This window comes from Anabrus simplex, chromosome 6, assembly GCF_040414725.1.
Source record: "Anabrus simplex isolate iqAnaSimp1 chromosome 6, ASM4041472v1, whole genome shotgun sequence".
NCBI classification, from domain to species: Eukaryota; Metazoa; Arthropoda; class Insecta; order Orthoptera; family Tettigoniidae; genus Anabrus; species Anabrus simplex.
Window position 1 is genome coordinate 304,395,821 of NC_090270.1, and position 16,961 is coordinate 304,412,781.

At 43.6% G+C, this 16,961-nt stretch overlaps 1 protein-coding gene across 2 annotated transcripts in view; it reads left to right on the forward strand.

Annotated features, from left to right (window-relative positions):
- LOC136876506 (uncharacterized) overlaps positions 1 to 16,961 on the forward strand; it is a 120,358-nt gene that overhangs the window by 59,340 nt on the left and 44,057 nt on the right. The window lies entirely within an intron of this gene.

Below are 16,961 nucleotides of genomic sequence, written 5' to 3' on the forward strand. Positions count from 1 at the left end.
CGGGTCGAGATTTCTATCGCATCTTATTAATTCTTCGACCTCGGATGTCTCTGTTTGTCCCAGCAATCCCCTCTTCATATTCAGACAACACATCACATTGCCAACTAACGCAGAAAGACGCAACAGTGATTACATACAGGGTTGGCGTCAGGAGGGTCATCCGGACATAAAACAGGCCTGGGAAAACCGGCGCTGGTGGTAGAAGAAGAATAAGAAGAACATATTTTCAAAATATAATATCTTTCTTCATTATATTGTGAAATACTGACAATATTTTTCGGATACACGTTATTAGAATGAAACTTGTAGCAAACTAGTGTTATGTAAATTACAAACATAATTTCGGATCAAGACGTCATATTTTCTTAAAGAAACTCTCTGTGTCTTGACACATAATGCTAATTATGCTCTTAAACAAAGAAGAATTTCACATTTATCATGACATTTATATTTTTGTATTCATTTGGTCGGGTAAATTGTCCTAAAATTCTGACTGTCTTGGAATTAGATATGTAAGTTCCTGAAAATAACGGCGCATTTTTAGGGATTTTTTAGAACTGGCTTTGCGACGCACCGACACAGATAGGTCTTATGGCGACGATGGGATAGGAAAGGCCTAGGAGTTGGAAGGAAGTGGTCGTGGCAGGTAAGGTGCAGCTCTATCATTAGCCCGGTGTTAAAATGGGAAATCAAAGAAAACCATCTTCAGGTCTGCCGACAGTGGGGCTCGAACCCATTATCTCCCGGATGCAAGCTCACTACTGCGCGCCACTGACCGCACGGCCAACCCGCCCGGTAGGGGTCTTAAAGACTTGTACTAGGCCTATAGTGATTTAGAGGACATTTTTATTTACATTACTTCGCCTATGTGGGAGCTCCTGAACGACTCTTCATTAAAGGGTATCTTGAATAATATTTCCATCTGTATATAGCAATATGATTGAAAACCTACAGCCTGTTTTCCAGTCAATGACCGGGTCAGGGATGGAATGAATGTAGCCCCCATCTTGCGGCGAGGATAGGAATAGTCCCGGAGGCCGAGGCCTATCGCACTCCTCGGGGGCAATGATTAATGACCGACAGATGAGTAAGAGGTAAGAGTTATTCTGCCCGAAGGCAGGTCCGAACCTCCGCAGAGGTGTTCCTGAGCCGGAGTTTACGTGCGGTAGGGTGGCCAGTTCCTTTCCGCTCCTCCATTCCCTTACCCCCCCCCCCCACCAACAGCGCGTGGCAACCCATCCAACTCCTGACCACGCCCAATGTTGCTTAACTTCGGAAATCTCACGGGATCCGGTGTTTCAACACGGCTACGGCCGTTGGCACCGACAGATGAAATGAAATGATAATGGAGAGTGTTGCTGGAATTAAAGATGACAGGGAAAACGGAGTACCCGGAGAAAAACCTGTCCCGTCTCCGCTTTGTCCAGCACAAATTTCACATGGAGCGACCGGGATTTGAACCACGGAACCCCGCTGTGAGAGTGTGACGAACTGCCGCCTGAGCAACGGAGGCTTCCTGTATACAGCAATACTCACACTTTATTCACCGATGAGTATCCCATTTTTCATCCTGGGCTAATTTGACTCATAGTTGCTTATTACAATTATTTTTTGAACCTTTGTGGATTGAGAAGCAGAGTACTGTAAAGCGTTTGACATCACGTAATTTTATTCTGATTCACACATTCATCGCTCTATATCACGAATGGAAGTACAGAAGTACAATTACATTTAAAACAAGTATTCAACATTACATTATAAATACATCCGCCTCTGTGGTGTAGTGGTTACTGTGATTAGATGCTACCCCCGGAGGCCCGGGTTCGATTCCCGGCTCTGCCACGAAATTTGAAAAGTAGTACGAGGGCTGGAACGAGGTCCACTCAGCCTCGGGAAGTCAACTGAGTAGAGGTAGGTTCGATTACCACCTCAGCCATCCTGGAAGTGGTTCTCCGTGGTTTCCCACTTCTCCTCCAGGCAAATGCCTGGATGGTACATAACTTAAGGTCACGGCCGCTTCCTTCCCTCTTCCTTGTCTATCCCTTCCAATCTTCCCATCCCCCACCAAGGCCCTTGTTCAGTATAGCAGGTGAGGCCGCCAGGGCGAGGCACTAGTCATTCTCCCCAGTTGTATCCCCCGACCCAATGTCTGGAGCTCCAGGACACTGCCTTTGTGGCGGTAGAGGTGGGATCCCTCGCTCATCGAGAGGGAAAAGGCAATCCTGGACGATAAACAGATTAAGAAAGAAAGAATTATAAATACGTGTAGGCTACACAATGTAGATAGGGTTTTACTGTGTCTTTCATGTCTAAAACGTCGGTAGGGGCACCATCATACTCACAACACAAAATAATCCGTCGCCAGGTTCTGTGAGACATTCTTTTACACCATTGCTGGACAATAATAATTTCGTGTGGCTATCTTTTAGCCCAGTGCAGCCCTTGTAAGGCAGACCTTGCGGTGAGAGTGGGTGGCATCTACCATGTGTAAGTAATTCCGTGCTATTGTGGTTATGTATTATGTGTTGTGTGTGAGTTGCAGGGATGTTGGAAACAGCACAAACACCCAGCCCCCGGGCATTGGAATTAACCAATGGAGGTTAAAATCTCCCACCTGGCCGGGAATCGAACCCAGGACCCTCTGAACCGAAGGCCAGTACGGTGCGCTGACCATTCAGCCAACGGGTCGGACATTGCTGAATTAATCTGTTTGAAAGCAAGTCTCACAGCTTCTTTCAATTCATCAATCGTATCTCAACGTTGTGCTGCAACAATGATCTTGATGAATCCCCAGAGCGCATTGTCACATGTCGTTAGAACAGGGCTTCGAGGCGGCCAGTCAAGTGGAACTGGCAATGAAGGCGATCCTCGGCCAATCCAGTGTTCTAGAAACATCTCGTTAAGATATTCTCGAACCGAAACAGCAAACTGGGGAGGCGATCCGTCCCGCTGAAACCAACATGTCTCCTTGACCCTTTAGGTTTCTAAAGGGAGTATGAATCATGTTCTTAGCATATCAAGATATTCGTATCGGTCAACAGATCGTTTAAAAAAAAAAAAAAAAACGGACCAAGCTGGCCTTTGGTCACAGGGGTCCCGGATTCGATTCCCGGCAGGGTTGGGAATTTTAACCATAATTGGTTAATTCCCCTGGCACGGGGACTGGGTGTATGTGTCGTCTTCATCATAATTTCATCCTCATCACGACGGGCGTCAAATCGAAAGACCTGCACCTGGCAAACCGAAGTCCTCGGATACATCTCGGCACTAAAAGCCATACACCATTTTACATCATTCTCATTGTCACTTAATTCTTGAACATGTTTCGGTCGATATGGACGCACTTTTAAGTCAGTTTTCATGTGCTTGCGCAGAGTTGACCGGAGTATACGCAGCTCCGCGGATCGTTTGCGACTTGACTTCATTGATGACTCCGCGACATCGCTGCATTGTTCCTCTCTTGTTGCTGGTCGCCACTTCGTGGTTTATCGTTAACACTGCTGGTAGAAAACAGTTTCTGTTCCCAACCCAAAAGTATTCTCTTTGGAGGCAGTTCTCGTCCGAATCGTATCTGGAAGTCCGTATGCACCTGTTCCCACGTTTTGACTGTTCTTGGCCTCTCGTGAACCCAAATGCTTGTGGCAGTCCGTTATTCAATGGTATAATCACTTGTATCAGCCATTTATACCTGAAATAGAAAGAGAAAATCCGTCAAATAGTGTTAATATATTGGGGGGGGGGGGGAGGAGGGTGGTGGTGGTAGTGACGGGACTTCGTGCCCACCTTGTAGTTCACAATATATGAAGCGAAGGTAGATGCTATTAGGTCAAATTCAGTTTCATTCCGTCAATAATTGGTGGCTTGGTGGCTTGGTGGCTTGGTGACTTTCGACATTGTAGATAGTGAAGTTGTAACAGCACAATCTTGTGTTTTATTATTATTATTATTATTATTATTATTATTATTATTATTATTATTATTATTATTATTATTATTATTGCAATCTGCTTTACGTCACACGGACACAGATAGGTCTTATGGCTACGATGGGATAGAAAAGGGCTAGGAGTGGGAAGGAAGCGGCCGTGGCCTTAAGTTAGGTACCATCCCGGCATTTGCCTGGAGGAGAAGTGGGAAACCACGGAAAACCACTTCTAGGATGGCTGAGGTGAGAATCAAACCCACCTCTACTCAGTTGACCTCCCGAGGCTGAGTGGACCCCGTTCCAGCCCTCGTACCACTTTTCGAATTTCGTGACAGAGCCGGGAATCGAACCCGGGCCTCCGGGGGTGGCAGCTAATAACACTAACCACTACACCATTGAGGCGGACATCTTAAATTTTCTTGTTGTGAAATTTTTTGGAGACGATATGAGGCTGTCTTGCTTATTTGGTCACCTGAAAGGACATCGATTCGAATTCCCATCAATAATCGCCTTTAGAAATGCGACTGACAACTCTGAAGATCCTCACTACCTTAAGGCTTGCTCCGCCTACTACAAAAAAAGAGGAAAGAAAAAAGAACTGGACAGAGAGCTAACCACTCTATCCCTCTTATTGCCGAAGGTTTGGAGAGTTGAAGCCTCTTATCTTCCAGCCTCCAGGGGCTGCTACAACCTATAGCGGTGAGGAGGTTAGCAGCGTAAAGAAGTACAACTCCTATCATCCCTTGACAATCCTCTCGCAGGCCTTCCTCAGGACAAGAAAAGAATAATTTTGCCCTTGAAAACCTACAACCTGTTTTCCAGTCAATGACCGGGTCAGGGATGTAATGAATGAATCATATATAGGCTATTATTACGATGGGGTCGCCACTCCCAAAGTGATATATTAATGAATGATAGATGCTACGAAATGAGAATGGAGAGTGTTGGTGGAATGAAAGTTGACAGGGAAAACCGGAGTACCCGGAGACAAACCTGTCCCGCCTCCGCTTTGTCCAGCACAAATCTCACATGGAATGACTGGGATTTGAACCACGGTATCCAGCGGTGAGAGGCCGACGCGCTGCCGTCTGAGCCACGGAGGCTTTTGCCCTTGCTACAGTTAATTAAGCTAAATAATTGGGTTGTTAGAATGAGGCTGTTTACACAAATTTTGAATTTGCTACGTTCATAAGCGCTGAACCATTATTATATTTAAAAAAACGTATTCCGAATAGGAGTTCACAGCTAATATTAAATGTTTACTCTTTCCAATTTCATCATGTTCATTTCTTTGGGTTTAATCTTATATATCATCCTGAAGACACCCAACCATCTACTCAACGTGAGTCATTATAACCGCCTGCAGTTTCAACGAAGACTGGCCCGCAGTGCATTTCCTTGCGTCTAATAGAATGGGGCTGCACCTGTGCCAGTGTGGAGTGCTCGGTCCTCGACTGAAGTAGATTTGAACAAGGACTATTTTGGTTGGGTCTCGGCCCACAAGTGGACACGGCTGGTCCGTGGTCCGACAGCTCTGCACTCCGACAGGCCAACCGAGGAGAGGAGGGATTGCCACGGCTCTACCGTGAATATTCGCCTCTGTACTCGGGAGGCGGAGAGCAGCTGGTCCCCACAGTCGGCTTACTGAGGATGGTTTTCAGTGATTTTCCATTTCCCTGCACTCAGGCGAATACCGGGACAGTTTCTAGTATAGGCCACGGCCACCAACCCTCTCACCTGCGCCGCACATCTCCTTCTTCGATACAAATCTCCTGGCCTGAGAGACGGCGTCACCGTCTAGGACAATGTTCTGGAGCACAAATGTTTGGTTCTATTAAAATGAAGATAAAGATATTAAACACATGCGATAGTTCTAACAAAATATGATAATCGAGCTCTTCTTGCTGGCGTGATGATATTGTATTACAATATGATTCGGATTATCGTGTACGTCAGTTAAAATGCATGTTATTTTCCCCCCAGATTTTTCTAGGTTGTCTGTTATGGTTCTTCCAAGGTATGTGAAATGATTTACTCGTTCACGCTGACACAGATAGGTCTTGTGGTAGCGATGGGATAGGAAAGGGCTAGGGGTGGGAAGGAAGTGGCCGTGGCCTTACTTAAGGTACAGCCTGGTGTGAAAATGGAAAACCACGGAAAACCATCTTCGGCGCCTCCGACAGTGGGGTTCGAACCGACTATCTCCCTGATGCAAACTCACAGTTGCACGCCCCTAACCGCACGGCTAACTCGCCCGGTAATGATTTTTTGAAGAGAAATATACTGTAACTTCAACCTATAAAACCTTATTACGAACCTCGTAGGCCTATTAACAATTAGAACAATACTTTATTAGGAATATCCATCCTTCGATAAAATATGTATAGGGACTGCCTAGCCGAGGTGGTAAAGGCGTGCCCGGTTAACCCATAAGGACATGGGTTCGATTCCGCGTCAGAAAGTCGAAAAATTTAAGAAACGAGATACCACTTCCGGAGGTGCACATGGCCCTGAGGTTCACTCAGCCTACACCAAAAATGAGTACCAGGTTAATTCCTGGGGGGCAAGGTGATCGGGCGTAGAGGTAACCTAACCACTCTACCCCACCAAGTGCCGAGGTTACGGATAAGAGGGTCTCAACAATGTTACCTCCATCCTAATTTCATGCAGCATGATTTCACAAACATATTAATACGGCATGCGTTGCTGTAGAATTTATTTACTGTAGAGAGGCACTGAAAGTACGACTCCTTAGCTGAATGGTCAGCGTTGAGGCCTTCTTTTCAGAGGGCTCCGGGTTCGATTCCCGGCAGCGTCGATGAATTTTTTGCTAGGGGCTTTACGTCGCACCGACACAGATAGGTCTTATGGCGACGATGGGATAGGAAAGGCTTAGGAGTTGGAAGGAAGCGGCCGTGGCCTTAATTAAGGCTTAATTAAGCATTTGCCTGGTGTGAAAATGGGAAACCACGGAAGGTCGATGATTTTAATCGGGTCTGATTAATTCTTCCGGTTCGAGGACTCGGTGTTTGTGTTTGTCCCAACAGTTTCCTCTTCAAGTTCAGACAACGCACTAAACCACCAACCCTCACAGAAACACGCATTAGTGATTACATCCCTCCATATAGAGTTGACATCAGGAAGGGCATCCTGTTGTAAAGCATGGTCAAATCCACATGTGCGACACAGTTCGCACCCGCGACACCACAGATGTCGGAAAAGCGGTAAAAGAAGAAGAAGAATGCACCCAAAATTGTATAAAACATCATTTCTTCGTCAGTTGCATTACTTCAAACAAAATATGTATAATTCCATATAAAGATCTATAGGGTTTCCTCGTCTTTCATATTTATTTAAGCCTTTTGACTTAAAAGTTAAATTCTATTTATTACACGGAGGCAGTTAATGTTTCGTCAAACCATTCATTCCAGCCTTCAATTAAAAGACTAATGATTATGCTACCTTTGCACGGTCAAAATACCGCGGCCCTTTAATTCACTATCAGGGGGCAGGCCCGACCTTAAATACATCTCAAAAGGACATGTTTTTGATAAACAGGCGAACATTAAATTTGCCTAGTTCCTTCATATAAATTTACATATATTAAATATCTTACACTTTTATATTTCAGATTGATATCCTCAACCTAAAATTAAAAACAAAGTAGGAATCAATCTACTTTCAAAAAACAAATAAAAAGAAAATATACTTATTCTTCTAAAAGTACAGTATAATATCAATAATAAAAACAAAACGTAAATTTGAAATAATTGATTATAAAATTTAACTCGATATTTTAACTGTAAACTAGAGTTGTGATAACTATTTTAGGTGCGCACGTACAGTGTGTGATCTCCTCTATAACGCTGTGATGTCCGAAGATACCCGTATTTTTACACTCTAAGATTTTTTGTTTATTAATTTAATCCGTTTACACTCTAGGGTTAGTTTTCCCCAGGACTCAGCGAGGGATCCCACTTCTACCGCCTCAAGGGCAGTGTCCTGGAGCGTGAGACATTTGGGCGGGGGATACAAATAGGGAGGAGAACCAGTACCTCGCCTAGACTGCCTCACCTGCTATGCTGAATAGGGGCCTTGTGGGGGATGATAAGATTGGAAGTGATAGGCAAGGAACGGGGAAGGAAGCAGCCGTGGCCGTAAGTTAGGTACCATCCCGCCATTTTCCTGGAGGAGAAGTGGGAAACCATGGAAAGCGACTTCGAGGATGGCTGAGGAGGGAATCAAAACCCCTCTCTACTCAGTTTACCTCCCGAGGCTGAGGGGACCCCGTTCCAGTCCTCGAACCAGTTTTCAAATTTCGTGGCAAAGCCTGGAATCGAACACGGGCCTCCGGGGGATGGCAGCTAATCACACTACTAACTGCTACACCATAGAGGTGGAGTGTAAGATTTTTATCAGGATGAATGCAGACATTCTCAGCGTGTTAGAACAAGTTACGAAATGACTGAGACAATATTGAGTAAATTAGAAGTGGAGCCTACATGTACGTATCAGTTTTTTGATCTATATGAAAAGGTCCTCTGGTAGCAGTAAGTCCACCGTGGTTGAGTGTGGCTCGCTTGAGGATGCGTCCACCGGGCTGTGCAATGGCCAGTATGAAGCCCCTGTTAATCTGCGCAGTAGCCGTAGATAATTGGATTCAATAGAGCAAGAGTACCTAGGTTCAATGATAAAGCCTTCGAAAGTGCCAAGTCAGTGGCCTCCAAGAACATATTAATTTGGCTGAGCTCCAATAGTGTCTCCTAAAAACATGAAGTATACCGCCCCCGGGTAGCTGGAATGCAGACCCGTGACTTCACGTTAGGAATGTCGACCGTACCTCATAATGCCTGCCGATATAGAGCTGTACTAGGCGCCAGCGATGACCTGAAAGTAGGCCCGCGTTTCCACAGCCTTCTGTTTGATCGCGGTCATTTCCGCAAGCACGCTGCACGCGAACCATCTTTTCTAAGTAATTACAAATGATCATCTTCCGATATCGTGTGAGTTAACAAGTTCATTCCCGCCCTGTGTTCACCAGTCATGGAATCTTGTCCGGCTCCATGGCTAAATGGTTAGCGTGCTGGCCTTTGGTCACAGGGTACCGGGTTCGATTCCCGGCAGGGTCGGGAATTTTAACCATCATTGGTTAATTTCGCTGGCACGGGGGCTGCATGTATGTGTCGTATTCATTATCATTTAATCCTCATCACGATGCGCAGGTCACCTACGGGCGTCAAATGAAAAGACCTGATCTGGTGAGCCGAACATGTCCTCGGACACTCCAGGCACTAAAAGCCATAGGCCATTTCATTTCACGGAATCTTGTTTGTGGCCTGAATAATCTGGCATACCAGGCAAAGAATTCACTGGCATCTTGGAAGGGAGGGTGCGATCAGTCGTTGAGAGGAAGTTGGATGAAAACCAGTGTGGTTTCAGACCACAGAGAGGCTGTCAGGATCAGATTTTCAGTATGCGCCAGGTAATTGAAAAATGCTAAGAGAGGAATAGGCAGTTGTGTTTATGTTTCGTAGATCTAGAGAAAGCGTATGACAGGGTACGGAGGGAAGAGATGTTCGCTATACTGGGGGACTATGGAATTAAAGGTAGATTATTAAAATCAATCAAAGGCATTTATGTTGACAATTGGGCTTCAGTAAGAATTGATGGTAGAATGAGTTCTTGGTTCAGGGTACTTACAGGAGTTAGACAAGGCTGTAATCTTTCACCTTTGCTATTTGTAGTTTACATGGATCATATGCTGAAATGTATAAAGTGGCAGGGAGGGATTCAGTTAGGTGGAAATGTAGTAAGCAGCCTGGCCTATGCTGACGACTTGGTCTTAATGGCAGACTGTGCCCAAAGCCTGCAGTCTAACATCTTGGAACTTGAAAATAGGTGCAATGGGTATGGTATGAAAACTAGCCTCTCGAAGACTAAATTGATGTCAGTAGGTAAGAAATCCAACAGAATTGAATGTCAGATTGGTGATACAAAGCTAGAACAGGTCGATAATTTCAAGTATTTAGGTTGTGTGTTTTCCCAGGATGGTAATATAGTAAGTGAGATTGAATCAAGGTGTAGTAAAGCTAATGCAGTGAGCTCGCAGTTGCGATCAGCAGTATTCTGTAAGAAGGAAGTCAGCTCCCAGACGAAACTATCTTTACATCGGTCTGTTTTCAGACCAACTTTGCTTTATGGGAGCGAAAGCTGGGTGGACTCAGGATATCTTATTCATAAGTTAGAAGTAACAGACATGAAAGTAGCAAGAATGATTGCTGGTACAAACAGGTGGGAACAATGGCAGGAGGGTACTCGGAATGAGGAGATAAAGGCTAATTTAGGAATGAACTCGATGGATGAAGCTGTACGCATAAACCGGCTTCGGTGGTGGGGTCATGTGAGGCGAATGGAGGAGGATAGGTTACCTAGGAGAATAATGGACTCTGTTGTGGAGGGTAAGAGAAGTAGAGGGAGACCAAGACGACGATGGTTAGACTCTGTTTCTAACGATTTAAAGATAAGAGGTATAGAACTAAATGAGGCCACAACACTAGTTGCAAATCGAGGATTGTGGCGACGTTTAGTAAATTCTCAGAGGCTTACAGACTGAACGCTGAAAGGCATAACAGTCTATAATGATAATGTATGTATGTATGTATGTATGTATGTATGTATGGTTTTCCTTAACTTTATCACACTCTTCTCTTTAATTAATTAATTAATTAATTAATTTTCTCGCCGGGGCAATGGAGGACCACGTTAAGTCTTGTTTCATTTGGCTGTAAACTTTGCTTTCCTTTTAGCCAGTGGCGGTGGGCTCTCAGGAGCACATGAGCACATGAACACCCAGTTGTAACAAATATTCACGCATTCATGGATACCGGCAATTCAAAATTGTTTCCTTTTTTCGACCTGATTTCGCCAATCGATCGAAAGCATTCGAGTTATATCGAAGGTCCGTTACACTGACAGCTGTTCGTTTCGACTGACAATGCCAGGGAGCACACTGGAGATTTTGCTACGAACCTTAAGACTATACGCATGCGCATGGAGATGACGTCATGGTTTATGCATAGATATATCCATAAGCGAGGAGCACGGTAAGGAATGTGCCTTTCCGTCTACAACCACCCTCAAACCAGAGATAGTATTACAGTTGACCACAAGGGTCCGCCACCTCCCCTGTTACTATTGGCCACAGCTCCCAGAAGTTACTATTGCATTTCATCGCAGGAAGATTGCGCTAGTAGCTAACTCTGAACAGGTTTTCGTAATCACGGGATCAGAAAGCCAAGAGCCTCAGTCCAGCCAAAGCCTGAGTGACTCAGCCCGGCAGTCGTAATTTTACTTTTCTTGTACATTCACAGATTAGTCTCGGGAAAATGCATCCTCGGTTATAAGGGTTCTACCATATTATGAGTAGAGAAGCAGTCGTACAAGTAACTCCTAGTGAAATGATTTAAGTAAGTGATTTTGTACTTATTTACATTCTACTTTGGTATATTTCAGACGTGAACACAAATTTTGTTGTTAACCCCCTGGAAATTTGGTCATGAGCCACCGCTGCTTTTTAGCCCAGAATTCCCTCACTCTTTCCGAATGGGCCTGCTTGCGTTCCTCTGTCCAATGGATACCGTGTCTTCTTTTCGGTTGTTCTTCCCGGTTTAGCCCGTTCGTCACTATCCTTTTTCCGAAAAGACCTAGTCTTGAATTTAATAGTGTTTTATATATATTTACAATCTGCTTTACGTTGCACCGACACAGATAGGTCTTATGGCGACGATGGGATAGGAAACTGCTAGGAGTGGGAAGGAAGCGACCGTGGGCTTAATTAAGGTACAGCCTGGTGTGAAAATGGGTAACCACGAAAAACCGTCTTCAGGGCTGTCGACAGTCAATCAATCAATACTGATTGATATATACGTATGTGTAGAATAACACTCAAGACGTGTACAGTGAGAGTTGTTACATATCAGATGTTGGATATGACATTGCTATATTGTGCAATATTGCTGACATTTCTGTTAAGTCATCGCCACGTCATGGCTACGTCATCGTGCTCACTTAGTGGGATTGGAACTCACTATCTCCCGAATACAACCTGATAGCTACGTGACTCAAACCGCGCGGCCACTTGCTCGGTACATATAATTTTAATGTTGTATTTAATCTCTCTGTAGTTGATGGGTTTGCACTGGGAGAAATAATACTCTACCACTCGTGGCTAAGTCTTTAGTTGCATTTACATTCCGGGTTGGCCGAACTCCTCGGACTCAGTGGGGGTCTCAGCTTCTGCATGTGGGGGTGGGGACCATTCAATACTGGCACTTACAGCTGGGACGGACAGCAGCAAAGAAAAAGGCATACGTTTGATTTCCCGGCCCCTCGCTTGCCCAGCACAGGGCGATTAATGAAGTTCTCATTCCCCAGAAGAAATTCTCGCAGCTCTGTGATAATGATATATTGCAAACAATAACAATTTATACTTAGGCCTAATTACGGTAGTATTCATGTCCGTATATTACAAATGCAACTTAATTTAACTACTGTAACGGTTCAAATCCCGTTACAAGATGATATCTGTATTTTTATTATTTTATGATTTTATCTGTATTATTATTATTATCATTATTATGTCAGTATTATTATTTTATCTGTGATATTATTACTATTATTGTAATTATCATTCTTATTCAATTCAATTTTGCAATGCTTGTCACTTGAAGGATTGTACTTAGATGTATGCATATATACGTATGTGTAGAATAACACTCAAGACGTGTACAGTGAGAATTGTTATATATCAGATGTTGGATATGACATTGCTATATTGTGCAACATTGCTGACATTTCTGTCAAGTCATCGCCACGTCATGGCTACGTCATCGTGCTCACTTAGCACTGAGCTCAGTTCCTTTGAGTTTCTTAGGGAGCCCCAGGGGATTTCACCATTACATGTAATGAAGTTGTGACACTTGCACGGAGATGGAATGTGTTGACACTTGCACGGAAAGCCAAAAATTCCCGGAAATTACTAAGCATGGCTATTTCAAACAGTGACACTTGCACGGAGGCCCAAGGAGGGTTGGAAAACCAGAAACAGGGGGAGGGGAAGGCCCACCCGGTAAGTGGAATTCATTGCTACAGTTGATACCTGTGTGACAACTAGTGTTCCGTGTTGAACTGGTGATATTTGCTCTGCAGTTATGGAGTTCACTGAGACCGCCTTTGTTGATTTACGACAGACATCAGTATATTGTGGACTATACCAATAAAGATCAAATGACTTATCGGCTGTGCGTATATTTCAAGAAAAGTAAATGTATAGGAAGAATAACAACGAAATAGAATAAAGTTTTAGGCGAGACAAGTCATGTTTGCATTCCGGACGACGCGGCGAATGAAGTGAAAAAGTGTAGTAAATTTAAAAAAAAAAACGTGCAAGGGAAACAGACAGTATGATTTCAATAGTTTACACCGAAGAACTAGGCCAGCTCTTCAATAGAGGCTATGACCTTGTGACATCGCTGCCGTCACTTAGAAGTGCCAAACAATCATTACATCGTATCCGACGGAAAAGAAAAGACCCGATCGATTCTGGAGGTGTAATAATATAGGAAAGACATACCAATGAACGACGGTGGAAAATTCCTACTTGAAGACGACAATAGGGGGCTTAAAGTCAGGATATTAGTGTTTGCCAGCGAGAAAGGAAAACCTGTTTTATCAAGATGCTCTTCCTTCTTTGTCGACGGGACCTTCAAAAGTTCAAGCAAGCAGTTTGGGCTGTTACTTCTACGCCGATCTTGGAAGTTCTTGGGAAGAAACCAACACGATACCAGGTGTCTACGCGCTGTTACCAAACAAGAAACGGGAAACCTTATGCTCGTTTCTTCGAAGCTGTTAAAAACAACGTACTAGGATGGAACCCTGTGACACGTATTATGGACTTCGAAATCGCCATCGTCCAATCAGCTAAAATGCTGTTTCCTCAAGCTGAGATTTTTGGTTGCAACTATCATTTTAATCAATGTATATGGAGGAAAGTACAAGATTGTGGCCTTGTTACTGCGTACAGGGAAAATGAAGGAATTAGACTTCATATTCGAGTGTGTTCAGCACTAGCACTCATTTCTCTAGAAATGATTGATAATTGGTTGGCTATGTATTCAGGAGAGCTCGCCTAAAAATCAGAATCTACAGGTGTTTTACGACTATGTCGTTGGTCAGTGGCTGGATAACGAGCACATGCCAAGAAATATGTGGAACTGTTGTGGAAGGCGGCATCGGACCAATAACGTTTCTGAAGGCTGGAACCAAAGAATAAACAGTTTAATTTCGAGAGCGCACCCGAATGTATTGTATATTCGCTGATCAAGACTCTTCGAGATGACACAGAGAGAAGGAAGAAATCAGCAGTGAAGATCGATGAGAGTATATCAAAGGTCTGAAAAATACTTGAAGTTAATGGCAAACGAAGATCATTCCTAGTTTGTGTTGCTTACGCTCAGAAACTGCAGTGAAACTACCCTGGAATATTACAGGATTTGTAAATCATGCAAATATTGTAAATATAGAAATATTCTGAATCATAATTAATAAAGAGAAAACGTGGCAATGAAATATCACTGCATAACCATGCAAATATCTTGAATCAGCACTTAAAAAATAAAAAAAACTTGACGAACTTGCGCATAGTGAAAAAATATATGTATGAGGAACGCAAAGAGACTACCTTCCCGTGGTGTTCCCTGGAAACGGCGCTAAGTCAGCTAAATGTCTCTTACAATGAATAAAATTAACCTGAAAAACAAACCCCATGGTGCAACAGCCCTTGAAGGGCCTTGGTCTACAAAGTGACCGATGCTCAGCGCGAAGGCCTGCAGATTACGAGGGTGAGGTGTTGTCAGCACGACGAATCCTCACGGTAGTTATTCTTGGCTCTCTCTGGCCGGGAATCGAATCCGGGGCTTCCGGGTAAGAAGCAGGCACGCTACTCCTACACCATGGGGCCGGCATTTATAAAATTAACGGTTACTTATAAATTGCATCTAAATTCACTACCGTGATTACCAGAGCTAGGATTTTTGGTGACATGTCATTTTTTAATTGGTTCTAAATAGACATTGCTAACTTGTATAGAAATCCTTATCATAGTTCCCACAAGGTAGAAATGCTAATTACCGAGAAAGTGGCCGTGCGGTTAGAGTCGCGCAGCTGTGAGCTTGCATTCGGGAGATAGTTGGTTCGAACCCCACTGTCGGCAGCCCTGAAGATGGTTTTCCGTTGTTTCCCATTTTCACACTAGGCAAATGCTGGGGCTGTACCTTAAAGAAGGCCACGGCCGCTACCTTCCCAATCTCCCACCCTTCCGTCGCCGAAAACCTTCGATATCTTAGTGCGACCTTAAACAAATAGCAAAAAAAATGCTAATTTATTAGGTCATTTTTGTCATTCTTTGCCATTTTGTATTATGTCATTTTATAAAGTTGTAAGTCATTATGCGGTTTTATGAAATTTATTGTCCGGCTCCATGGCTAAATGGTTAGCGTGCTGGCCCCTGGTCACAGGGGTCCCGGGTTCGATTTCCGGCAGGGCAAGAAGTTTAACCATGATAGGTTCTGGGTTCGTTACGCTGGCACGGGGGCTGGGTGTACGACCCGCAGGTCGCCTACGGGAGTCAAATCAAAAAGACCTGCACCTGGCGAGCCGAAGACTATTTTATACTTTTTGAGTCATTTTTTTACATGTTGAAGCATTTACGCGTGTGGTATTGGATTTCCAGGAGAGGCCAGTATTTATGTGCATTTTCGTCAAAGTACAGATCAAATTAGATTAGGTATCCAAAATTTATGTTAGTATGACCATTCTACTTCTGAATCATCAGGTAGAGTGAAAGCTCCGTGTAAATGTCACTCCGTGCAAGTGTCACTCCGTGCAAGTGTTCCAACCCCACATGGAATACCTGTCGCGTTGTGGGAGTAGGTCATTGTTATTTCTGGAGATTACGTAGGTGTGCCATGCTGTACCTATATAAGGTGGCTGCATATTGTACAGTCAGTCATTATTCTACTGGAAGGAGAGGCACAGTTGGCCATTAAGTGAACGAAGATGGAGTGGCCTCAGTCAGTCAACGGGAGTCGTTATTTAAACGGAAGCTGAACAGTGAAGAAGTCAAAGGGATAAGTGGACAGTCATTATTCTACTGGAAGCAGAGGCCACAGTTGGTCATTAAGGGAACGAGATGGAGAAGACTCAGTGAAGCATTAGTCTTTGGTCATTGAGAGAGTGAGGCCAAAGTTGGTCGGTCACTCAGTTGAATACCATACAGATTTACCAAGAAATCATATGATATGGAGAAGAAGCAGTCACATGGATACATCGCCAAATTAGGCGTGACACATCTACAGTAAACACCAGATTTTAGGAATACGGCGTAATTACACTCAAAGTGTTGAAGGTACAGTCAAGTGAAACAGTGAGGGATATATTTTGTATAAATTGTTAAATGTCCGGTCAAGAAGAATTCAAATTCATGCCTAGTTTCTTTCAGTTGCAATGTCATAATTTCATCTTCTCATCTGTTTTATCGCAACAAGACTCACTATTTTTTATATATTATTTAAAGAATATATTTTGTTCTATCAAATGAATTCATAGTTTTATTTCAATGACAGTAAAATATCTTAACCTCAAAATTAATGGGAAAACCGAACGCCAATCTCCTTTTCCCAGAACATATATGGTATGTTGTCAAAAGTAAGCTTATTACCCCACACCCTAGAGATAGTCAAGAGTCTCATTCTATTATTGCTGCACTGAGTGGTAGCTGGCGCCCTTCAAATAACGTATGTGCAAGTAAGCAGGTAAGAAGTAAGTGTGAGTCCAGGGTTCGACGATCGTGTATTTTATTTTATGAATATTAATTTCCATAATTTCCATTTTAAATGCAGATATTCAGATTTTTCAATATAAATGCAGTTTTATATGTTTCAAAAGTTAGTCAGCGAGTTAAGAAGGTAACACTACTGTG